The following is a 26407-nucleotide window of genomic DNA, read 5'->3' as shown; positions in this document are numbered from 1 at the left end:
TTTCAGGTTGGGAAGACTGATCATTTGAGATAATTTACTCAGAGAAGGCAATATCTCCCACTAAGTCCAGCAAAACTACACTAGAGAAATAGCTGCTGGACCAAGAAATTTGGCTCAGAGCCATGTAATTTAAGCCATCCTCCAGGTGAAAGTCTGACTGGGGAACTCAGTAGCATCCAAGTGATGAGGGACCAAGAGTAATTCCTACACCACTCTCCTGGAAAACACTGAACCACAGTACATGATCTCTTTGATGAAGAACACCTGGACAAAACCTGGCAACAATAACATCATTGCAGACACATTCATAAAAACTTCTAACGATTCAGAATATGATTATCCCTAAAAGTTCTCTGTAAAATCATAACTAAGAAAAGCACTACTACACGTTTTTACATAGTATTTGTGTCTTGTTTTCAAAGATGACAGAAAATACAACCTCTGTTTTTAGAAGAGATAGAAGGAAATGTAAATGATGAAACGAAACCAATAGGTTGAGCAGGAGACTGAACTGAAAGACTCATTTACATAAGAAAGGATGTAAGGAAACCAAAGGAAAAACACAAGCAAAGAAATAAAATTCCCACTGGAACCAAGACAGGACAAAATCAACACACAGAAAATCAAATCTGTGAGGGAGAAAACATACTTGAAAAGCTTCCCAAGGACACAGGAGTTTTTAAAGAAAACCTTAAGGAACATGAGAAACAGACCTCCAGAAGGGTCAACAGAGATCCAACCAAGGTAAGTCTGATAGGGAGAAAAAAACAAAATGGGACAAGAACACAAACAAGGTGTACCAGAAGAAATCTCTGTATCTTGAGTCTGTGGGTCAAATAAAGATCTCAGTGATAGAGGAGGCAGAGGTTGAAAATAAATTAACTTTATTTATCTTCTTACAAAATTTCTTTAAAAAAAAAAGATTTTTATTTATTTATTTGTGAGGGGGGGGAGCACAAATAGAAAGGAGGGGCAGAAGGAGAAGCAGACTCTCCGCTGAGCAAGGAGCCCAATGTGGAGCTTTATCCCAGAACCCTGGAATAATGCCTGGAGCAGAAGTCAGATGGTTAACCAAACGAACCACCCAGGGACCCCACAAAACTCACTAATTTCAAAAAATTAAACTTTCCACTTTCACACCCCAACACTCCTCTATCCATAATGGTAGGAAAAAAATAAGGCAGACTTCAGAGAACATTAAAATACCAGAATACGGGCAGCCCGGGTGGCTCAGCAGTTTAGCGCCACCTTCAGCCCAGGGCCTGATCCTGGAGACCCGGGATCGAGTTCTGCGTTGGGCTCCCTGCATGGAGCCTGCTTCTCCCTCTGCCTGTGTCTCTGCCTCTCTCTCTCTCTCCCTCTCTCTCTCTCTCCCTCTCCCTCCCTCCCTCTCTCTCTCTCTCTCTGTCTCTGTCTCTCATGAATAAATAAATAAAATCTTTAAAAAAATAAAATACCAAAATAAAAAATTGAAAAAAAATAATTATTGTAAACTTAAGAATTCCAAAACCAATGAAGTGGGCCTTCAGATGAAAAGGAAGGTGGAAGGCATCTCATGTGTTAAAGAACAAAATATATATAACTATCCATTTAAAAAAATGACCCTGAGGATACTGCAGAGCCAGAAAATAAGAAAGTATTTAAAAATTAAATACATAAGCCCCAAATGGTGGGAGAATGCCAAAAGGAACCAACTGAAAGAGCTCCCAGTCGCCAAAACTAGAATAATTTGAATAAGAAAATAAATAATGATAGTACCACATTTATAACCCAAAAAGTAAAATAAATATCCATGAGTTCATCTGATATAAATAAATGAATTACTTATCATAAGTTGTTTGCAGGCCAAATCTGGCCCAATGCCTGTTTTAAAAAGAAAGATTTATCAAAACATACTCATGCCCATTCATTTATGTATTATCTATGGGTGTTCCAAACCACAAAAGTAGGGGGAACTGTGTAACAGAGACTGCATGGCCCATAAAGTCTAAAATGTTTGCTATCTGGCTTATTACAGAAAAAGTTTGCTGACTCTGGAATAAATAAACAAATGGTGGAGAAAAGACCAATATTCCCTACAGAAGAATTCCAAATAATAAATGCAAAAGATTAAGGGAAACAGAAAACTCACTACTGGAATGCCACAGAAATAATTGCTATAGTCAACATCCAGAGATAAATGCTAACATTAGTGGGCAAAATTTTAAAGATTAATCAGATATTTGTATAGCACCAAAGTATCCCACCAACAAACATATCAACTATCATGGTAGTTTTAACAGATGCCCATCAATTGATACCCCTCCTTTAGTGGGTGGAACTTAGTTTAGTTCCTCTCCTCTTGAGTGACCGGACTCAATAACTTCTTTCTAATGAATAGAGTATGTGCAGGGAGACAGTAACTACACAATGGAGAGCCCTGGCAAACACCAGTGATCAAGGCTATATCACCCATGATATCATGTCGATGCCACATATATTCTGACATAATTCATTTAAAAGGGCACTTCCCTCTGTGGTGTAACTCCTCAAACCCAATACTTCTTGAGAAAACATCAGACAAATTCAGACTGAGAAACAATCTACAGAACTCCTGACCGGTATTTTTGGAAAGTGTCAAGGTCATATAATGCAAAGAAAATATGGAGATACTGTCTGGGATTAAAGGGGTATTGAGAAAGTAATGACCAGATGCAATGTGGTATCGATCCTGGAAAGGATATTCCTGAAATACTGGTGAAACCCTGATGAAGTCCACAGTTTAGTTCATAATGTAGCACCAATGTTAATTTCTTAGTTTTGATAAATAATCATGTTGTAAAATGTAAATAACTGTGAAAACTGGTTAAGAGGTATATAGGAACTCTTCATAATTCTTCTAAACAATCTTTATAATTCTTCTAAAAATCTGTAATTATTTCAAATGGTCTCTTTTAGATTTTATTTATTTTAAAGAGAGAGAGAGCACCCACAAGCCTGGGAGAGTGGCAGAAGGAGAGGGAGAAGCAGACTCCCTGCCACGGAGCTTAACCCCAGGACCCTGAGATCACAACCTGAGCCAAAAGCAGATGATTAATCAACTGAGCCACCCAGGCATCCCTCCAAATTTTTTTTTAAGTGTAACGTTTAGTACATACAATTGTATACTAAAAAAATAAAGTATCTGAATATTAACAACAATTATAAAACCTAACAATTTTAAGTACTCATATATTTATTTGCTTAGTGACAGAAATTAAAAGACTAAGCAAAGACAGGGCCACCTGGGTGACTCAGTCAGGTGGGCAACGAACTCTTGATTTAAGCTCAGCTCATGATATTGGGTTCATGGGATTGAGCCCTACAAAAGGCTCTGTGAAGCTAGAGGTCAGCTTGGGCTTCTCTCTCTTCCTCTCTCACTGCCCCGCCCCCCGATGCATGCATGCTCTCTCTTCTAAAAAGAATAGATGAAAAAAAAAAGAATAAGCAAAGATGTATCAGGCAGTACCACATTTTGTAAGAGTATCAAAATAAAATTGAGGAGCAAATTGCATTAAATAGAAAAGGATGATTTTCTTCATTAAAAATAGTCACTAATATATAATAGGCATGAAGTTTTCTGCAGCAAATAATAGATCAAAATTACTAAAATATTCAACAGAAAATTATAGAAGCAATTTGGGCTGAAGATTTAAACTCAATACTTTCAGATATGGAGAGATCAAGCAAATGGAAAACAGACATGTAAGATATATGAACAATATAAAAATGATGGTCATTCTAGTAAATATCACAGGTATTTGTATAAACAGAAACTTTCAATTTCATAATTTGTAAAGAAAAAATCTACAAAATTTAAAGAAAGCTACTTTTGGTACACTTATAAAAATTACTAAAATATCAGAGAAAAACTAATAAATGCTAAAAAGAAAATACTGTATGGACTGCGTTCTCTAAATGCAATGCTATAATACTAGATGAAAGAACAATTTAAAAATAAATCTCAACCACTATTACAAATGAAAATCCTCAGGACAATCAGATAAAGAGCTAAGGAAATTTATAATAATGATTTTTTGAAAAGTAAAAACTAAGTACACACATATTATCAAAGTAGTAGGATGCAGAAGGAAGGAGGAAAGGAAGAAGGGAGAGATGGAGAGAGGGAGAGAGGAAGGGTAGGAGAGAAGGAGAGAGGGAGAGAGGAAGAGAGGGAGAGAAGAAGGGAGGTTGGGAGGAAAGAGTTCTAAATCGACCCTGACTAATCAGTAAAAGAAAAATCACCCTTGGGAAGTAAGATGAATGAATAAACATCAAAGTAGAAATTAATAAACTAGAAAACATACAAAAGCTGAACCTACTGACATTCAAAAACTAAATAGAAAGCAAAATGGCAGAGTAGGCAGTTCCAAAAGCCTGTCCCCCGCCCCTAACAGAAACATTGAAAAAAAATTTTTTTTTTATTCAGAACCAACTCTTTTAGTCTTCTGGAAAATAAAGTTTATAGCAACCACACAAACACTAAATCAAGAAAAAACACAAACATAGTAGGAAAGTTTTGCATTACTTTTGCTTGCCCTTGACCCTCCCACTCCCTAGCTCATCAGTAGCCTTGAATAAGGCAACCCCACATTCCCAGTGTAGGACCATGGTCCTTGATTCTGGAGAAAGCAGAGAAGACCTTATCCTCAAAGAACTGTGTTTGTTCTAACTGGTCTGTGGGCTACCTGAAAGATGGGCGCAAGCATTTCCTTTTGTTTTGCTATTCCTGAAACTTACTCAGGTTGGAAAAAATGGCTATGGAGAGTCATTCTTTCAAAACAATGTGAGGCAAATGAACAATCTGCTGCCAAGTAGGGCAAAAGAGTGCTGTTGAGAAAAACAATAGATGCATAGAAAGCCTGGGAGGAAAAGCTAGAGAGTTTCTTCAGAAAATTAAAGCATTAAAAAAATGCCCATGTATACTGGAAATTTAGAAAGCTAAGCACTTGCCCTGGGCAGAATGCATGTTTGGAAAAGACCTGAGACAGCCCTACACTTTCCACTTCTGACGGATCTCTAAGCTTAGATCAAGGACAAGTGACAACTAAGGCAGTTGTAAATGGCCTGGCTAAGCACTGAAGGAATGTCCCAATAGAATTAATGTAGGAGAATCAGTCTTTCTCTCCTTCAGTCTTTCTTTCTCTTTCTCTCTTTCTGTTCTTTATTTCTATATTTATTTCTCCTGGAATACAAGGAAATCTGTCACAACTAGCTTAACACAAGCTAAAGGAACAGAGACTTCAGCAACCACACATGACAAAGAATACAGACTTTACAAAAAGAGCTCAGAGAAGTCTCTAAACAAACAGCAAGACCCAAAACAAGAAACAAAAACAAACCCTGAGAAGGGGTAGGAGTCTGATTTCCAAAGTTACCACAGACATTCTAACTGCTCAGTTTTCAACAAAAAAGCTATGAAACATTAAAATAAACAGTAAAGGGGTGTGCCTGGGTGGCTCAGTCAGTTAAGTGGCTGGCTTTGGCTCAGGTCATTGATCCCAGGGTCCTGGGATTTAGCCCGATGTTCAGCTCCCTGCACAGCAGGGAGTCTGATTCTCCCTCTCCCTCTGCCTGTCCTCCCCTGCTTGTGTGCTCTCTTGTGTGTCCTCTGCTGTCTCAAATAAAATATTTAAAAATATAAAAAAAATAAAATAAACAGGAAATATGGCCCATCAACAGAAGAAATTAACAGAAACTACCCAAAGAAGGACAGACATTGGACTTGGCAGACTTCAAATCAACTGTCTTAAATATGCTCGAGGAGGTAGATGAAACCATGGACAAAGAGGTGAAGCCAAGGTAACAATGTCTCAACAAATAGAAAACATCAACAGAGATTTTAAAATCATAAAAAAGTACCATACAGAAATTTGAGAAGTGAAAAGTACAATAACTTAAATGAAAATTTTACCACAGAGTTTCAGTAGAAGATTTATAAAGGCAGAAGGAAAAAACAGCGAACTTGAAGACAGCTAAATTGAAATTATCCAGTCTGAGCAGAAAGAAAAACAAATGAAAAAATAAATAAATAAACACAGATCTATAAGACTCCATCAAAGGTAATAGCATACACACAATGGGTGCTCGAGAAAGAGAGGAGGAAAAGAATGGGGCAGAAACAATATGTGAAGAAATAAGAGCCAAAAATTTCCAAATTTTATGAAATATGTAAGTCTATACATTCAAGAAGCTCACCAAATTCCACATAGGATAATCTCAAAGAGATCTACAAAAGACACATTAGAATCAGCCAACAACAAATTCAAAGAGAGTCTTAAAAGCAGCAAGACAGTAATGACACCTCATGTACAAAAGATCCTCAATAAGATTAAGTCAATTTATCATCAGGAGTGATGGAGGCCAGAAGGCAGAAGAATCACATATTAAAGTGCTGAAAGAAAAAATGTCCATCAAGAATTTTACATCTGGCAAAGCTACCCTTCAAAAATGAAGGAAAAATTATGATATTCCCAGATAAACAAAAACTGAGGTAATAATATCACTAGTAGACTTGTCCTAAAAGATACGATAATGAGAATCCTTTAGAATAAAATTAAAGGATAGCAGATATCAAATTGAAGCAATATGAAGATATACCAAACTCTAGAAAAGATAACCAATAAGTAAATATAAAAGCCAGCATTATTGTATTTTTCATTTGCAACTTTTTGTTTCCTTTATGACTTAAGATAAACACATTAAGCAATAATCATATATGTATGTTAATGGGTACATATATATATAAGGATATAGTTAGTGACAATAACAAAAAAGAGGGAAGCAGCTGCATATAGGCAGTTTTGCTATGATATTGAATCTAACTAATATCAAAACTTACAATGTTAATGGTAAAATCCATAGTACACTAAGAAAGTATCCAAATAATCTGCAGTAAATGACAAGGGAATCAAAACATTATATTACAAAAACTGATCCTTGAAACAAGAGAACAGATGAATGATTGATTAATCCCACTGAAGAAGAAATAGAGCAAATACAAATAAAATCAATCAGAAATGAAATGAGAATATAACAGATGTAAATTAAATGTGTACAATACCATGTACTCTAACATGATGAGAAGTTTGGAATACTGAATAAAATGCATATTATAAAATATACACATTAGCAAAAATGACTCAGAAGAAGCTGAAATTGGAAAGAAATACAGATACAGTTACTAAAATTAAATATCTGAACAGAATTATAACTATAGGAAAAAATGAGTAGTTACTAAAGAATTTCCTAAGAAAAAGTCTACCCAAGAATCATTCAGATATTTAAGATACAGGTAGTTCTAATAGTATAGATATTATTTTAGTGCATAGAGAAAAAAATGGAAAGCTTCCAAATCCACTAAACAAATTTAGCATTGCCTCTGTGAAAAATCTTGAAGAGGGCATGACAATAAAATCTACGTAACAATTCCACTGATCAATCTGATATAAATGTCTTAAATGGAACTAGAAAACAGAAAGAAATAATATATTTAAAGAGTAAAATATCTTGAAGTTACAGACGGTTAAATTTTGAAAGTACTAATGTAAATTTCACAATAATTGGTAAAAGAAGGTAAACTGACATGCTCTTAATAGACACATTAACAATCAATTACCCAAATTTTAAATTCATTCCAGACCATATCCCCCTGCAAAAGACCAAAAATATATATGACAAGGAAAAGCTATATTAAATTAACAGTTTGAATTAATGTTAATAGTAAAATATAATAGGCACTCCCACTGAAGTCAAGATAAAAACAAAGATATATACAATGATTTCATTATTAAACTATTTGGGGTAAAAGAACAGCACAAGAAAATATTAAGTAGGAAAAGAAAAGAGTCAAAATTATCATTATTTGTAGACAATATGATTACTTAGCTTCTATGTCTAGAAAATGTGATAGAAAAAATTTGACTTGACCAGAACTTACAAAGTATAGCAAATAATTTAGTATAAAATAAACATGAATAATTCATTATCAACTTTGTTTTAGAATGAAACTACACATTCTCTTCAAATATCCATTAAGTATCTATAAAAATAAGTATATATTATATTGCAAGGAAAATCTCAATACACTAGAAAAATGGAACAGAAATCACACAGTCCATAATTTTTAATTCATTCTAATAAAATCCTGAATCAACAACAAAAATACAACAGAGAAGAAAAACCTATGGACTAGTCTTCCAGTTTCTGGATTGGTATACTCAACATAGCTAAGGGAAAAAAATCAGAAAATTTGAAGGTAGATCAATAGAAATTAGCCAAACTGAAACTCAAACTTAAAAAGTAGAGGGGGAAGAAGGTATCTAAGATCTGTTGAATGAAACCAAGTACTCTGACATACATATCACTGGAATCCCAAAGGGAGAAGAAAGGGAGAATGGGCAGAAGAACTATTTGAAATATGAATATCCAGAAATGTTAAAATTAATGATAGTTCTAAACCACTAATCCTGAGTTCAGAAAACACAGAGAAGGATAAATGCTCCCTCCATTAAAAGAACATGATATAATACAATATACCAAGTTATGATACTGAAACTGCAGGAAACAAAATAGAGAATATCTTGCCATCAAAGAAAAAGGACACATTTCATAGCAAGGAACAAAAATAAGAATTGCATCAAACTTCTTATAAAAAATCATGCATGACAAAACAGATAAACAGTATCTACAAAGTGATAAAAAGATTGTTAATCAACAACTTGGTATCCAGCAAAAATATCTTTCACAAACGAAAAAGAAAGATTTCTCAGACAAAAACTAATGGACTTCATCACCAGCACACCTACTCTATACAGAATGTCGAAGGAAATACTTAAGATGAAGAAATATGACACCAGACAGAAACTTGGATCTGTGCAAATAAAGAACACTGAGAATGGAATAAATGAAGGTAAAAATAAAAATTTTTCATTACCTTAAATTGCTCTAAAGTTAAATGAGTGTCTTAAGTGAAAAGAGCAACAACATACTGTATGTTCATGGCATATGTAAAAGTAACACATAAGATGACAATAAGAAAGAGAAATGGGAGAAAAATGGGAATATATCACAAGATCATCAAACTACATATGAAACAGTGTATGTTATATGTAGGTAAACTGTGTAAAGATATATCACAAAGTTTTAGGGCAATTACTTTAAAAAATAAACTGGAGGTATAAATAATTGTGAAGATTAAAAAGCATCATGAGACATGCTAAGCTTTAAAAAATTTTAACTCACAAGAGTGCAGAAAAAGCAGAAAAAAATGAAACAAAGAACTGATAGGGCAAATAAAAAAAGCTGGCAAGATGCAAAATTGTAATACAATTACATAAATAATTACATTCATGTAAATGGCATAAACATCAAATTTAAAGGACTCATAAGGTCAAACTTGATGAAAAAGCAAGACTCCACTATATGTTGTTTTAAGTAATCTACTTTCAATATAAAGCCATAGCCAATAATGAAAAGAAAGCTTGACAAAGTAGAGTTCAAACCAAAGAATACTACTAAAGAAAAACAGGAACATAACAATACAAGAGGCATTTCTCTAAGAATATATAACAGTCCAAATGTTTATGCACTTAACTTACAAATATATGAAGTAAAAACTGCATGACCTGGAGGGAGTATTAGAAAAAATACACAACTATGGTGGAGACGTCAACATTACTCTCAGTAATGAACAGAAGAAGAAAATATAAAATCAATAAGGATACAAAATACCTTAAAAACACTATGAATCAATTTACCTAATGGACATTTCAAGAATACCTTACACAGAAAAAGCAGCATGTATGTTCCTTGCAAGGGCACATGGAACACTTATCACAGTTGGGGTCATAAAACACACCATGGAAAGTTCAGAATAGACATCATCAAAACTGTGTCCTCTGATTGTAACAACATTAAACTATAAATTAACAAAAATATATTTGGAAATCTCATCCTTAATATTTGGAAATTAAACAACACACTTCTAAATTAACCCGTGGGTCAAAGAAGTCTCCAGGAAAATTTAAAAATTTGTAAACCAAATGATAGTGAAATGAATGCATCATATCAAAGCTTGCAAGAGGCAAGTAAAACAGTATACAGAGGGAAATTTATAGCATTCTATGCTTATCGAAGAAATGAAGGGAGGTCTAAGCTTCCACCTTAAATAAACAACAAAGAAGAGCAAATTAAACTCAAAGCTAGCAGAAAGAAGAAAATTAAAAAGGAATAGAAATAAATGAAATTAAAAACAGTAAAATTATAGAGAATATCAATTAAATCAAAAGTGGTCCTTTGAAAGCATTATAAAATTAAACTCCTAGTCAGATTTAGCATAAATTAAAAAAAAAAAGAAAATACAAATTACCTATAATGGGAATGAAAGAGTGAATGGACACCCACAGAGACCCAAAGATACACATGTAGGTCCTATGACCCATTGTTCCCATGGGACTGGGGAGACAGAGATGAATAGGTGGAACATAGAGGATGTTTAGGGTAGTGAAACTGCTCTGTATTATAATGATGGACACATGTCATTATACAACTGTCCACGCCCATAGTACTACAACACCAAGAGCAGCCCTAATGTAAACAAAAGACTTTGAATAATAATGAGCTCATCAATTTAAAAAAAGACAAATGACAGATCAATGAAATATTGACATTTATAACAAAGTGTTGTCTAGACTGTTAAAAAAAACCTTTCAAATCAATAAAAAGAAATAAAATCCAATAAAAATGGCAAAAAAAAACCCAGATAAAAATTCGAAGATTTAAAAATGGTCACAACTCATTAAAAGGCAAGGTCAATCTCATCCTTCATCAGGAAAAGTGAAAACCATAAAATGAGGAAGACAGGCAAAAATAAGGTTGATCGTATACTTTGGCAAGGGTGTGGGGAAAAGGACAGCCACAGTGCCCTTGGTCAGAGTATAAACAGGTATCCCCTTTAAGGAGGGTAATTTAATCAACACCTACAAAAATTTTAAATGCACATTTAACAGACATCTTAAAAATTTGAAATGCCCCCTGCCACACACCTGGTATATAATCACATCACACTAGTTCAGGCCAAGGGATCCTGAGCAGAAGAAATGTCTGTCCTCTCTGAACAGAAACACTTCACTCCCATGGACGCCTGGGTGGCTCAGTGGTTGACTGTCTGCATTCGGCTCAGGGTGTGATCCTGGGGTCCCGGGATCCCTGCAGTGAGCCTGCTTCTCCCTCTCCCTGTGTCTCTGCCTCTCTCTCTGTGTCTCTCATGAATAAATAAATAAAATCTTAAAAAAAAAAAAAAAAAAGAAAGAAAGAAACATTTCACTTTCTGCTCTCTCTCTTCCACACTAGTAACCAAGTAAGCTATGAGCTGCTTTTGGTGGCAGCTACAGGACAATTGAGCCTCCAAGATAGACCTGGGCTCCTGAGGGACTGGGTAGAGCTGAATGCCCCACCAACCTTCCCTGCCCCACCGACCTTCCCTGCTGGTACCCTGCCAGTACAGCAGGGGTGAGAAATAAATCTTTGTTGGACACCTGCACCCCGATGTTTATAGCAGCTATGTCCACAATAGCCCAACTGTGGAAGGAGCCTCGGTGTCCACCGAAAGCTGAATGGATAAAGATGTGGTCTATGTATACAATGGAATATTACTCAGCCATTAGAAACAACAAATACTCATCATTTGCTTCGACATGGATGGACCTGGAGGGTATTATGCTGAGTGAAATAAGTCAATCAGAAAAGGACAAACATTATATGGTCTCATTCATTTGGGAATATAAAAATTAGTGGAAGGGAATAAAGGGAAAGGAGAGAAAATGAGTGAAAATATCAGTGAGGGTGACAAAACATGAGAGACACCTAACTCTAGGAAATGAACAAGGGGTAGTGGAAGGGGAGGTTGGGGTGACCGGGTGATGGGCAATGAGGGGGGCACTTGGCGGGATGAGCACTGGGTGTTATGCTATGTTGGCAAATTGAACTCCAATAAAAATAATAAAAATAATAAAAAATTAAAAAAAAATTAAAAATCTTTGTTGTATTTAGACATTGGCAATAAAAACCTGCACAAACCCTTGAAGCAGCAATTTGGATTCTGGGCCTCCAATTCTGGGAAAAGAAAGAGATATAAGCTATAGGTAACTATCTATCAGAATGGTTAAAAAAATTAAAATAGAGTCATATGCTTTGACATAATAGTAGGATCTCACTTATGTTAAAATATGCATATGCAAATGGAAAGGTCTAGAATAATCCACTGTTAATTGTCTGTAACTACTGTCTAATTATTAACAACGGCTGGCTCTCAGGCAAGGAGGGGGGATGGGGGAAGAGGCACTAAGGAGGTCTTTCATTTTTATTCAATATTCTTCTGTATTGTTTAACTTTTCTCAATTACAAGCTTCTTATATAGCATGGGTGACATTCAAATCAATAAAAATTTTTTTTTGTAAAAATTTTATTTATTCATGACAGACAGAGAGAGAGAGAGAGAGAGAGGCAGAGACACAGGCAGAGGGAGAAGCAGGGAGCCTGATGTGGGACTCGATCCCGGGTCTCCAGGATCATACCCCGGACTGAAGGCGGCGCCAAACCACTGAGCCATCGGGGCTGCCCAATAAAAATATTTTTTAATTAATGCATTTCCCATACAACTTAAATGACCACTGAGAAGACATAATGGGAGGCATGAACATATTCCAAAAAAGGCAACCAAAAAGATTAAAATAGTGAAGCTTAACTTGAACAAGAAATATTGAGAAACTAGAAGAAGAAAAGCCACAAAATCTGGCAGAGATATTTTAAAAGACTCAAATGAATGGAGCAGTATGTACAGCGTGTTTGGATAGAAAGTCCCCATATATTAAAGGTGTCAGATTGCAACAAAATGATCGATAAATATAATGCAGTTACAATCAAAATCCCAATGGGTCCCATTTTCAGAACTACACAAAATGATTCTCAAGTACCTCTGGGAGAATTAAACAAAAATAGTGGAGAAGTTTTGAAAAAGAAGGATAATGAGGAGGCACTGACACAATTACATAAAAAACACAATATAAAGCCACAACCATTGTCAGCACAGTATTGGGGCAGAGGGAAGAGAATCAGGTGAGCAACAGAAAAGACCCAGAAATATCCCTTAGTAAATAGATCTGTTTTTTTTTTTTTTTTTTTTTAAGTAGCATCAAAAATCAGTGCCAAGTGGAAGAATTCTTGGATAAGTGGCACTGGAGCAATTAAATAGGGACAGGGTGGAAAACACATCTTCACTTCACAATAGAGGGATCAGAGTGTGGGGTTTGTTTAAAAATTAATTCCAGGTAGTTTCAAGAGTCGGCAAGTTGAAATGCGTACACACACACACACACACACACACACACACATACCCCACCACACACAAAACCAAGAAATCTGAGGAGGGGGGAGAAAATAGGTAAATAGCCATCTGATTTTTAGTTGCAAAATAACCTACGTCACTCAGAAAAAAAAAATTGTATTTAAAAATAACCAAATCAAATGGCACATAGTAAAATGGAAAAAAGGCAAATGTCAGACAAAGCCTAATTAATCAACGTATAAGGATGTCAGGAATATCATTAAGAGAAGTACATAAATGAGCAGACAGGAAAAAACTATTCACAGAATACAAAAATGGCTACGAAATATGTAAAAAAACCCGTTTTATCTCATAAAAGAACAAAGAAATATAAACAAAAACAAGAATGAGGTTCTGGTGTTTAATCCATCCAATTAAAAATGATTTCTTTGAAAATCAACAATGCATAATGCTGAAAAGGGAAAGGTGAGAGGGGCACTCGATACACTGCTGTGAAGTGGCACAACTTTCAGAAGGGAATTTCATGGTATGTATTAAGAGCCTTTAACAGTCCCCTATGCTTTGACCTAGCAAGGTCTCCTCAAGGACTCCAAAAACTTGACCAAGCATCATGCATGTTTAGTGCAGCATTACACGGAAATGCGCTAAAACTTAACTTCCTAACAAACAAGTTAAAAGAAAGCATGCACACTTTAAGAATTCTCTCTACAAATAGGTCTTAACAATGTGAGAAAGTCTTGAAACATGAAACTAAAAACAATGATTTCTCATAATTACAGGGAATTCTCCGGAGCTCTAGTAGTAGCGCTCAACGAATCCATCCTTCTGCATCCGTGCCCCTCTGCCATGCGACTTTGCCTCTCTTCCTATCGGGGGTGAAGCCCATTTTCCAGCCCTTGAATCTGGACTAGCCTTGTAACTTGCTTGCACCAACACAATGTGGTAGAAGCGACTCCATTCAACTCCAGATGTTAAATAAGCCTTAACACATACTGTGGCTTCTACTTTCACCTCTGTGGCTCACTGCTCTGAGACCACCACGTGAAAAAGCTGGCCTAGCCTCCCGAAGAATGAGAGGCCATGAGGTACCCAGGCACCTGCCAGCCGCAATGGCAGAGGGGTGGGTGTTGCCCCCTTGGACCTTCCATTCCAGCTACATGAGTGGGCCCAGATGACACCAGCACAGGCACCATCCAGCCCACCCACCGAATCATGAGAAATTATAAACTTATTTTCAGCCCCTAAGTCTACAACTTAGACCATTTTATTAAAGAGTTAGCTCAATCATGTAGCATATAACACATGTAACCCTTGACAAAAAGAAGAAAATGTTAACAGGAATATAAAATCTTATTTATAGAATTATCTCCAACACAGAGAATACACATATACACACATACCTGGGCAAAAGGGAGGAAGTTAATTACCTCCTTTATACTCTTTTCTTTTACATTTACCAAGGGTCCTGTTATTCATAGAAAAATGTATGTATGTAGCATTATGCTATAAAAATTAACTTATCTCCCCAACTACATTGTGAATTCCTTATTGGTTAAAGGCTGTCTTTCAACCCTAAGGCTCGTCACACTGTCGGTAGCCAATATATGTTTGATAAATGAAAGAACGTGGGCAGCCTTAGGCTTGTTACCTTCCCAGATTCAGGACTGGGCTGCAGTTGCTGGAGGCCTCACCATTCCCTGGATTACCCTTAACATTCACTGGTGCACACCAGCACCATCAGGTCAATGGCATCCATCCAAGCTGCCCTACAGCAGGCCATCTGCTCAGGCTGTGCTGGCTCAGGCCACAGAGTTTCCTGTTGGGTCCTCTATGGCCCATTCTGATTACCCTGTATCATCCTCTGGCTCAAGGAGAGAGACAAGTGACCAGCCCTTCTTCCAGAACTGGAACCCAGGAGCCAGAGTCTGCTCCATGCCTGGCTCCTGGGTACAGGCTCCCCTGAGTCCTACACCTCCCTGATGGGGATTTCCCTATTCCCTCTAAGACCTCTGTTTCCAAAACCACACCTAGCCTTTTCCACTCTTGGATAACAGCCTCACCCTGTGGAACCAACGTGATGGAATCAAACTTTGCATCCAGGTAAGTGTAAGGGCTCCAATGCCCCTTTCCTAGCTGCACAGCACTTTGTACTCAACCTCAAAGCTCACATGGGCGACCCTTTGAGCTGCACAAAGCAGCAGATGTGTGCATGTGGTCAGGGGGGAACAGACAGTGAAGGTGACTGCTAAAAACTCAAATACTCGAGGTGAGCAAAATGTTTATCCTACCAATCAGTCAGATACATCAGGCAGGGTTCTCTGGATACCAACTAAATCTCTCCTTTCCTTTCTTACCTTCCCTTCACCCACACCAGACATTGCTAATCAATCACAGTCCCCACCAATCACCCACGCCGACCCAAGACGTTCATACAGAACATAGTATACAAAAGCACTTGGTAAATTATTTTTTCAGTACAAAATCTAGACAGCGTGGCTACTCTCTCTAGTTCTGTGATTTTAAAAGTCCTGAGTAGGGAGTCAGCCTCAAATAGCTCAGAACCCAAAGTCTCCTCAGGTTGGCTTACCTGAACTCCCAACATTGCAGTGGCATCATTCTGACACCCAGTCCCAACAATGAAGTCATAATTCTTTCCTAATTTTTAAAAGAATCCATGTTTGTACAAAAAAAAAAAATCCTGATCTATAACAGTAGGACCAAGTCCAGCACTCCACAGAAGCAGCCCCATAAAGTTGGGGGAATGCAGTTTATGTGAACCCTGGTATGGGTTAACTTATTGGTACTTGAAGGGGGTTATTAAATAAGGTATATTGTTTCCTTGCCTTTCAATTAGAAATTGTTTATGTCCCTTGGACCATAAGGGTTTTCTCTACAGTTAGGTGTCAGTATACTGAGGGAGACTACATCACCTAACAGTTACCCAGAAAGCAAGATAGTGGTGCCTCTTCCGGCAGAAGGGCTCAGAGAACCAAGTTCCTCAATGCTGGGGCAAAGACAGTGAGTGCCCTTCCCTCCTCTGTGTCCACTGGGATGGTTGACGAGGCTGTTAGGTCAATGAAAAAAACCAGAATGGGATGGAGAAGTAAAAGGAAACTCTCATTCACCTGAGAAGAACTGAGGAAGTCACATCCTTATCAGGGGACAGTCTCACCACTCCTCTGAGGGTAACAACGACATCTCATTTCGAGGATGAGGCTCAGAAAGGATTTCCATCCAGGAGAAAACTCAACCTGTCCCTTGACTATAAAGGGCATCACTGTACCCAAGAGGCAATCAATAAATATTAGCTGATAATCAGACTACCTTTTACAAATGAATAAATAGGGGTGCCTAGGTGGCTTAGTCGGTTGGGCGCTTGCCTTTCACCCAGGTCATGATGTCGGAATCCTGGGATCCAGCCCCACATTGGGCTCCTTGCTCAGTGGGAAGCCTGCTTCTTCCTCTCCCTCTGCCACTCTCCCTGCTTATGCTCTCTTAGTCTATCAAATAAATAAATAAAGTCTTAAATTAATAAATATGAATTAAAAAAATAAAAGGAATGTTTTTTTAAAAAAACTTATAAATGGAAAGTACTAGAAGCTCATTTTGTAGTCCAAATTGTTCTCAGTTCCAAAGTATGAAGACAGAGCAGGCAGGCATCGGGTAATGATGGAATCTTTATTTATAAAGTAAAATGATGCAATCTTTATTTATTATAAAGCAAAATGAGGCAATTACCTACCTACATTCTTAGTTTTAAATACAAAGATACAGATGCTCTTCTAGCAACACAGCTCCTGTTTGCAAATTGAATAGAAGTATAAGTCGCCAATAAGAGGAAAACAAATAGAAAAGGTACAGTGAGTTCTGCTATAACTTGTTTTGAAAACACAAATTTGCTCCAACGCAATTCATATGAGGGGACAATTTGAGCATGATGTGAATTCTGCATTTGCTTGTACAGATTTTCATCCCCAAGAAACAGTGGAGCGATGCTGGAAACCCACAGCCAGCTGAGTAGAGCCCCCAAGGAGACTCCAAACACACATACACACACCCAGTTCTCCTTGTGTCCACAGGTCGGACAACCCTCCTCACCCCTCCGCGTGGTTGCTCATGAGCTTCTGGCCTTCTCACACCCACTGCCACAGTCAACATGTGCAAAACTATGCCCCCTTCTATTTTTTTTACTGTGTCACCGATACAGGATTTGAGTTATGTGTCCTAACCCCCACTTTCCCCATAAGCCCAGTGGGCTTTTCAACCGCATGGTTCTGGAGAGCACAGTGATTTTTAGGAACACCTAAATCACATGACAGCACAATTTACTGTACATGGGAGAGTGTGCTTCCACGCTTGATTTAATTTTTAAAGGAAATACACAGCATTATAAATTGGTAGAACTCTTCCAGCAGTCATCTGGCAATATTTACCAAGTTACGTCCATGTCTTTTGACCAAGGAATCCCATATCTTTTGACCATGTAAAATATAATTCAGGAAGATTACAGACACAATTCAGTAATTTAACAGGAAAAAGGAAATGAGGTGTGTGCATTAAGATGTTCATTGTGACACTGGTGTGTGTGTGTGCATGCGCACATAAAGCCACCAAACACTCTTATTACAAAGGCAATGTAACCAAATAGTAAATGATGATAATATATTGTTTGTTAAGCGAAGGAAGGGGGAAGCATGTAAACTGATTAACAGTATGAAAACAAAGACTGGGAAGACGATGATTTTGCTCACATACGCACATACACACACGCACACAGAGTTGTGTTTTAAATTTTTAGAAAGCTAAGTCACCAAGAAGGGTTTTGAATATGCTAATTTTCAGTTTTGCTAAAAATCAGAAATAGTTCTTCACCACATATCACATACCCAACGCACTATTTATTTCAAGATGTGAAGGAAGTGATTTGAAATTTTAGTTTCGTGAATACATATTTTTATAACAGTACAAATCTGAATCCTGAACTACAGCTGGTTATCTTCAGTATGTCACTAATTTGCAGGCCTGCTGCTTGCTGTAAATATGGAAACAATAGTCCCTTTGCAACATGCAAACACACAAGGCAAAACATACCAACAGAAAGTAAAGGTTTTGTTGAACGCCTGGTTAGATTGCACAATGCATGCATGTTGACTGTGTTAATGGGAGGAAAATGGTGGGAGGGTTTAATGCAAGCAGGGCTATTACTAGGAAGACAACTTTCTGGACAAAACAGCCAACAGGAAGTGGGGCATTTTCATGTTTGGCAAAGGAGGAATCACCCAATAGAAAAATATGAAGTTCGTATCTAGAACCATTGGGGTCAAATCTCTCTTAATTAGCCCAATGTTTCATCCAGGGAACCTGACATTGGCAGTGCGTGTGGGGGCTGGGTGTGGGCAGCCAGGCCTCCATGCACACCCAGGAGGGGGCAAAGATGGAATTACTTTGAATATTTAACAGAAAGTCCTGTTTTTATTAATATTTCATGAGTCAGCCTTCCCATACCAAAAAGCTTTCCTTCCTCTGAACACCTGGGATGCATTGTAGAACAGAGCCCTCCAGCTTTGGATCCTAACAGTACAGGATTTAATGTAAGAAACATGCTGTGTGCCCTAGGCTAATTACTTTACCTCTCTTAACTTCCCTTTCCTCCTCAGAAATGCAGGTGTAACAGTATCACTCACATGGTTGTTCAGTGGAACAGATATTTTTAGAAGCAACACACCTGGCCCTAAGAGGGGCTTAATAAATACTCATTCAATCTGAAACTTAATTTTTTAAGAGACACTCCTACTGTCTCTATTCCCAAACTTTACCCCATGCCTGATGTCCCCGGAAGGAACACAATGCCCTGGGAGATCACACTTGATATGACACTGAGGGACAGAGACTCCAGAAGGATCCTGAATTATCCATTATCTAACCAACACTGGATTAGGCCAACCAGCTTCACCCATATGTGTGGGAGATGGTGAGACTGAGAGGCAAAAGGGAGAGTGTTAAAAAATGTTCTTCTCACTTGAAAAGAAAAGAGAAAAATCTAACCGCTGCTCATTGTGATTCAACTGAATGCAATTAAGTTTGTGTCTGTTTTAAAGTCATGTCTAAAAAGTCTCTCAAAAATAACCACTTGGTCACCTGGAGTCTGTGCATGAAATTGCTGGTGCAAATTACTGCTGCCTGGTGTCCTTCATTTGCCCTTGGACTTCTCTCTGATTCATTCGTCAGCATCTCAAAGATGTTGGTTGCTGGCTCCTCTATACATCAGCTAGTCCCTCATGCCTCCCCTGCTGCCTCACCACAGCAGCAAGAAACTGAATACTTGCAGACAGGATCCCACCCTGGGCAGCAGCACAGGGGCAGTGGCACCTCCCTCCATGTGGGAGAAAGTAAGTGGCCAGAAGGAGGCAGAAAAGAGGACTCAATAGGTCTGAGTAGGGTGCTTGGGAAGGAAAATCTTAATGCACATGGTAGAGCAGCCCTGAGCTACAGTTTACAGCTCCAATGAAAAGACAGTGACTAAAAAATAATGCAATTGTCACCAGACGCATCCATTCCCCTTCACCTGATTTTAAGAAGGATGCACAGCTGGCTCATCAACTTAATAGTCACTGGGTGTTGCCAGCTCAATAGTGTCCTGCACAAAAGGGCCCTGACCTCCTTGGTAGCAAAGGTAGACTTTCTGCTATTACCTAACAGAGGGACAAGAGGAGGAGGCCACCCAGATATTGGAAGACAATGACACCCAAGTTCAGATGTGGCTTCATTAATAATAAAGCATTTAGCTGCACACAAGAGCCTCTCCATGGCCCCCAGCAGCCTTACCTACTTGAACAAGAATCTCTAAGGCAGTGTGGGTATGGTCTGAAGGACATGGCCTATGATCTACTGAGCTACGTCTTCTCTTCTTCCTCCTCCTGTGCATAATGTCCCATGGGATGTCTGGTACAAGTAAGCACATACTAAGTGCTAGGTGGATGTGTGCAAGGTAGGGTGGACATATGGATGAACACATGGATGGATAAATAGCTGGACAAAGTTTTGAGACAAGCTGAGAAGGGCTGTGCATACAGTGTACTGTGGAAGAAAGTCTGAAATAATTCAGGTGACTCAATCAGATTTTCATCTTCCATTTGTAGACAACCATTCATTTTAAAATTATTTTAAATAATAATCATTTAAAATCATTTTAAAAATTAAATCAAATGGCCACCTAGATGCCCAAGAACAGCAGTCATGGGTTATTGTTCAAGATATTCCATTTGGATATTGAGGCTTAGCCCAGAGCTCAAAATATCCCTCTCAACCTTTGATTAGCTTCAGTCAAGAGTCATCTAGAGATGACCAAGACCTTGACATGGGCTCCACTACCCTGCCTCTATCAAAAGACTCTGTGCAAGTGACCCTGTGGGACTTCTGTGGCTAGATCATAAAGTGCCATCCCTTTCCACCATGCTGTCTTGGGACACTCATTCTTAAGCAGCCATGACGTGAGGAAGCCCAAGCAAGTCCACATGGAGAGACCACATGTAGGTACTCCAGCTAACAGAATCCAGGAGCATTAAAATAAAAATGGTTTACAATTAATTGATGGGATGGTTTGTTTCACAGCAGTGTTAACTGCAACACTGGACCTGCCCAAACCCAGACCACTTAGCTTGAGCCTTGATATTGAGCCTCTATCCTGGTAACTCCTAAAGCGTAGGAGTTGCCCTCTCCTCCTATAGCCTTAGATATTTGTTAGGGTCTAACTACCTAACACCAATAAAATTGATAGATCAAGAGGCTGCTGCCCACCTGGTCCATCGGCCACCATTTATACATCTGTTTTATGTTTTGTGCACTAGCTTAGACTTGGCCACAAGTTTTGGTCACTTCAATAAAATCATTTACCCTATCCTCGCCACCAGCTCTCTGCTTCCCAGAAGTTCTGGTCCCTAAAATCCCAATAAACCTCGACAGATGCTAACCTGGGGATCCTGACAAAAAAATACCCTCTATGTTCTTCATACTCAATCCAACTTACTCTTAAGACACACTTGAGGCTGCTCAGTGAATGGTAAGCTAGTCCAAAAATAGGCTACTGTCACATTTGATCAAAAGCTCCACTTTTAGAAATCAAATGAAAGAGGAGCATTTATAAAGCTCCTTCAGTGGACAGGCAGATTCCAAGGAGCAGCAACAACATGGTGTTCCAATCCATCCCGCCATGTGGGAGGTAGTCAGAGCCTCGCAGCACACTCCTGCGTGAGGAAAGGCAGGCAGGAGCGGACATAATTCCCAATTAGAAACATCCATAGGCCCTTGAGGGGGTGGTCAAGCTCCTGCATATGAGTGGACACATCTTACTCACCCAAAGGAGCAACCCAGAAACCCAAGAAAACATAATGGAAACTTAATACACAGACATAATGGGGCCCCTGGTCCAAGCCATGAAGCTAACTATGGCTGCAAGGTCCAGAGTAGCCAAGAGAGGAAGAAATGCTGTGTCTGGCTCAGGTCCCGAAAGAGAAGTGACTTGAAAGCACCCACCACATTTTTATATCTCGGCATTGGTGGATGATTCAGGAATCCTTGTGGGTCCCAAGTCATAACCCCCTCACATCCCAACAGTGACCTATGGCTTTGGAAGACCATAAGCACCACCAACACAGCAACTAAGTCAGCCATCCAAGGAAACTAATTATCTTGACAACCAGGGGGTTTTTATCCTTACCTGTCATGTCGAAGACCTGCTAGTTTATCTCCTAAATTTCCTTCCAAGACATTTTTGGTTCTCCACTGGCATCATGCAAGGGCAGGCCACAGCTTCTCAGAGCAGCCTCCAAACAGAAATCCCTATTCCAACTCAGCCGCCTTCCCCACATTCTCCACACTGCCTCCAGAGAGATTACTTTTCATAATAAAAATCTAATCATGTCACTCACCCCCCATTCTGAAAACTCCAGTGGCTTCCCAGTGATCAAAGGAAAAAGTACAAAATCCTTCATATGTTCTACAAGTCACTGCACAGTTTGGGATCTACATCTACCTACACCTCCTCTCCTTCACCCTCTCACCTCCTCCTCACTCCCTACTCTCCAGCTACTTTCCAGGATCATCTACGCCCCTCCCAATCCCTGCCCCCGCCCCCCCAGGGCCTGGTCCTGATGCCCTGGAGAGTGCTTTTATCTCTTATACCTCTTTCCCTAATTAACTCCTACCCACTCCTTAGATCCAAAGAGAAGTGGATTCTCAGTTAGATATCCCAAGTTCAAAGTCCAGTCCAGCCACTGACTTGTAACTACAAGTTATAATTATCCCTGGGGGCATAAATATCTCTGTGACTCAGTTGCTCCAGGGGATCATCATTGCTACCTCACATGGTCATTATGAGGATAAAAGAGTTAACATATGTAAATTAGGTAAAAACAATTGCCTCTGGACCTAGGACATAAAAAGCCCTCAATAACTATTAGCTCCTTATTCTTAGCTCAAATATCCCTTCCAAGGAGAGAAGCCTCCTTAAGATTCCTTCCTAAACGTTCTTTGTTCAAGCACTTACTGCTTCATAATTATGCATCCTTTACTGGGACTGATTATGGTATGTCCCACCCACTGATCACAACAGTGGGGAATCTGTATGTTTTTGCTCATCTAATAGGCCAGTACTTAGCATGGCTCCTGATATACAGTAGATACTCAAAATCCTATGAAAGATGGACAGATGGATGGATGGATGGACGGACAGAGATAGAAGAGTAAATGAATGGATGATCAGATAGGTGGATGGACAAATAGATGGATGCACAGATGAGAAGATGGATAGGTAGAAGAAAGACAGACGGATGGGTAACTGGATGGATAGAAGGATGATTGGATGGATGGGATGGATGGTGATGGTCCACATAACACAGAGTATGGAGGCTAGCCATTCTTACTACCCAACCTTACACCCAACAGCTTCACCTTCATGAGTTACCCAGAGTCCTGGACTACTTTGTGCATCTTCTGTGATGATCCTGAACATGATCAGTTCTCTTTCCCACCTCACTACTTTTGGTGGACTCCATCTTACAATCCAGGGGGGACTGGATTTCCTGGTGGCATTATACTAAGATACCCTAATGACAAAACACTGAACACAGCCACTGCTTCAAAAGAAGGTCAATGAAGACAGTGGTAGCCTAAGTTGAGGCTGGGGTCGAGAGCCCCCAGCCCTCTCTGCAAGATTCTACAAGGATGGCATCTAAAGAGGATGTTTGTCCCCTTTGGACATGAAGAGAAAAACCCCATGGCAAATCAGAGATTGACCCAGATCCCTTCTCAGGTCTCCTCCACTATCAGGAGGCAATAAGTATTCATGAGACCTGTTGGGGACATGGAGCCGGTAAGTGGACAGATGAGACCCCTGTACCTGGAGGTTAGCAAGGATAAGTAGAAGACAGATGGGAAATTGATAATTAAGATAAATTGTTAATTAATTGCAAAAGTGCAAAGAACATGGCATGCAAGTGAATGTGGGGTGGGTCAGGGGAGGGGGATTTGAATCATATACCAGGAATTCCCTGGCATGCAAAACATGACATGGATCTTAGACTAGTTCTCCCATGTGGTTTGTGGAGGCAAAAGAGGGAAGCACTGAGGAGGTCTTTTTCTATTAAGTTTCTCACTGGAAAGGCTAAGCAATGCTATGAGGTACTCTAGAGAGGTGCAAAAGGTGCCCAGCCCTCCCTACACATGTAATGTGCCTCTGCTGTGCAGGTTAGGTGCTTTCCCAAGCACTGTCACCAAATCACCCTGACAAATCCAGAAAAAGTGTTATCCGCTCTTTACATATGTAGGACCTGAGGCTCAGATGGGATTAAGTGAATTGGTCACAAGGCTGAGACAATAATGAAACCCAAGACTGTCCCCCCAAGCCCAAGCTCTTACTACTATACCAATGCAAAGGGAGTGACAGACACATGAGTGTTTTCTTCTGTCTCTGCAAAATTGAGGGACCTAATTCAAGATAAAACATTAATGTACAATAATTGTCAAAATAATCTGCAAATAAAATTCACAACTTGTTTAAAGATGGATGGGAAACTGTCACATAATAGATAAAACAGTGGTAATTTCATGGCTGCCATGACACTAAGCACCTGACATGCACAATTCCATTTACTCCTCATATCATTTCACTGATGAAGAGCTGACGATCATCATACCTGAGTTACAGATACAGAAATGGAGGCTTTGAGAGTTAAAGTCCTTGCTTATGGACCAGAAGTTGAATCCATGCTTACCCACCCCAGTGCCTAAGACATGTATCACCTGACCATCGTGAACAGAGCTGACTTATACTCTGAGGCAAGGCAGATTGCAGTAGAATTGGCCAGGCTCAGGAGCAGAACTGGCCACTAAGAGGAAAAGATGCAGCTGAGAGATCTGGAAGTCTAGTCTGGTCAGTGTAACCTGACGCCCAAGGTTTTAGCAGCAGATGGTAGATGGTGGGTTGTGGGATAGAGAACCCAGAACAGTAAGCCAGCAGGTGGCATGGGGAAACCTGGCAAGGTCAGAGGGTCCCAGCAGCCAGGCCTTTGTGGAGACAGAATACTAGTCCCGAAGAAAGATACTGACCTGAGCAAGGCAGGGCCTGGGATCTGGAGACATGGGGAGGGTCCAAAGGAGGCAAGACATGGAAGGGATCCAGGAGCAGAATGAGGGAGCCAGGTGGAATTGTTCTCGGCAGCAAAACCAAAGTTCTGAGCTTGACAACTTAAATGTTCCTAGAGAACTGGGCAAGAGCTCCTGAGATTCCCAAGGAACTCCTTGGAAGAGAAGAACACTCTAAATTCTTTGGCAAGTAGTGACTGAGCACCTGTTGCATACTCAGCCCAGGCTCGGCCCTGGAGATAGAGCCTTAAATAAGACAGGCACAGTCCTTGCAATGCTGTGAGCTTCAAGTTCAGGGCAATATCTCCCCAGCCAGAGTCTGGGGATCCACTGGTGGGGGAGGGTGACTGTAAAAATGCAGATTCCCAGGCCCTGTCCCAGACCTGCTGAAGGAGGTTAGGAGTGGGAGCCTGTGTGGCCTTGAACAAGTCATCTAACTTCTTAGCGCCTCAGTTCCTCCATCTGTAAACGGGACCAGGAATAGGACTGGCTCATGGGTTGCTGTATGAAATTATTATACTCAGCACATGACAGGTATTCGACACAAGCCGAGATCATCAGGATCATCATTTTAATTTTATGCATCATCATCTAAGAATAGGGTCTATGAGTCTTCATTCTAATAAGACCACTCACTAGTCACTGCCATGCAGTAAATTTCGAGAATCACTGCATTGTTTTTCACTCTGTGGGCAGTTCCTGCTTTTCCAAAACGGGGATCAGCCAGCAGCCCAACACTGAGCCAAACAAGTATCTGTACCCCAAGCTGCCTGGAGGAAAATGAAGTCACCTTGGATCCAAATTCTGAACCTCTACAAGCAGCTGTCTCTCCTAGGAGGCTAGACAGAGTGACAGGAAACAAGGAGGACGTCCCCAACGAACTTCACACTGTGCAGTCATGGAGGACAGGAAGCACCTTGCCCACAGCTTGTGTCTGTCTGTGCAGAGATTATGACAACAGAATCAGACCAAGGGGAAACCGAGGTCTACCTTGCTTGCCGTCTTTCCTACCCCAGGCCTCCTCTGGCATTTCAGCATCTAAAGTCCCATTCATTCAGAAGAGCTTCAAAAGCATCATCAGTATTCCCTGTGCTGGATCATTTCCCCACAGTGTCCCTCCTCCCAGCCCAAAACAACATTTCGGCAGAAACACATGGGTCAGGAAGGAGAGCAGGAAGAGGCAATTCAGGCCTCGCAGGGCCCTGGGACTATACCATGTGTATAGTATGGTTTGGGATGCACACCTCCACTTCCCCTTACCACTTCCCTCCCTGTGGACACCTGATCCACGCTGGATCCCTGAAACCACTGACAGTCACCAGAACCCTAAGTGCCAGGAAACCAATGATATAAGGAGACAAAATAAAAAACAAAAAACAAAAAAACAGGAACTAGGTTTGCCTA

General features: G+C 39.6%; 1 protein-coding gene across 4 annotated transcripts in view; it reads right to left on the bottom strand.

Moving 5' to 3' along the window:
- Positions 1-26407, bottom strand: part of CDYL2 (chromodomain Y like 2) — a 270014-nt gene that overhangs the window by 58181 nt on the left and 185426 nt on the right. The window lies entirely within an intron of this gene.

The sequence above is a fragment of the Canis lupus genome, chromosome 5, assembly GCF_003254725.2.
Source record: "Canis lupus dingo isolate Sandy chromosome 5, ASM325472v2, whole genome shotgun sequence".
In the NCBI taxonomy this organism is placed as follows: domain Eukaryota; kingdom Metazoa; phylum Chordata; class Mammalia; order Carnivora; family Canidae; genus Canis; species Canis lupus.
Note: the sequence above shows the minus strand (reverse complement) of the source record. Positions and strands in the feature narration are given on the sequence as shown.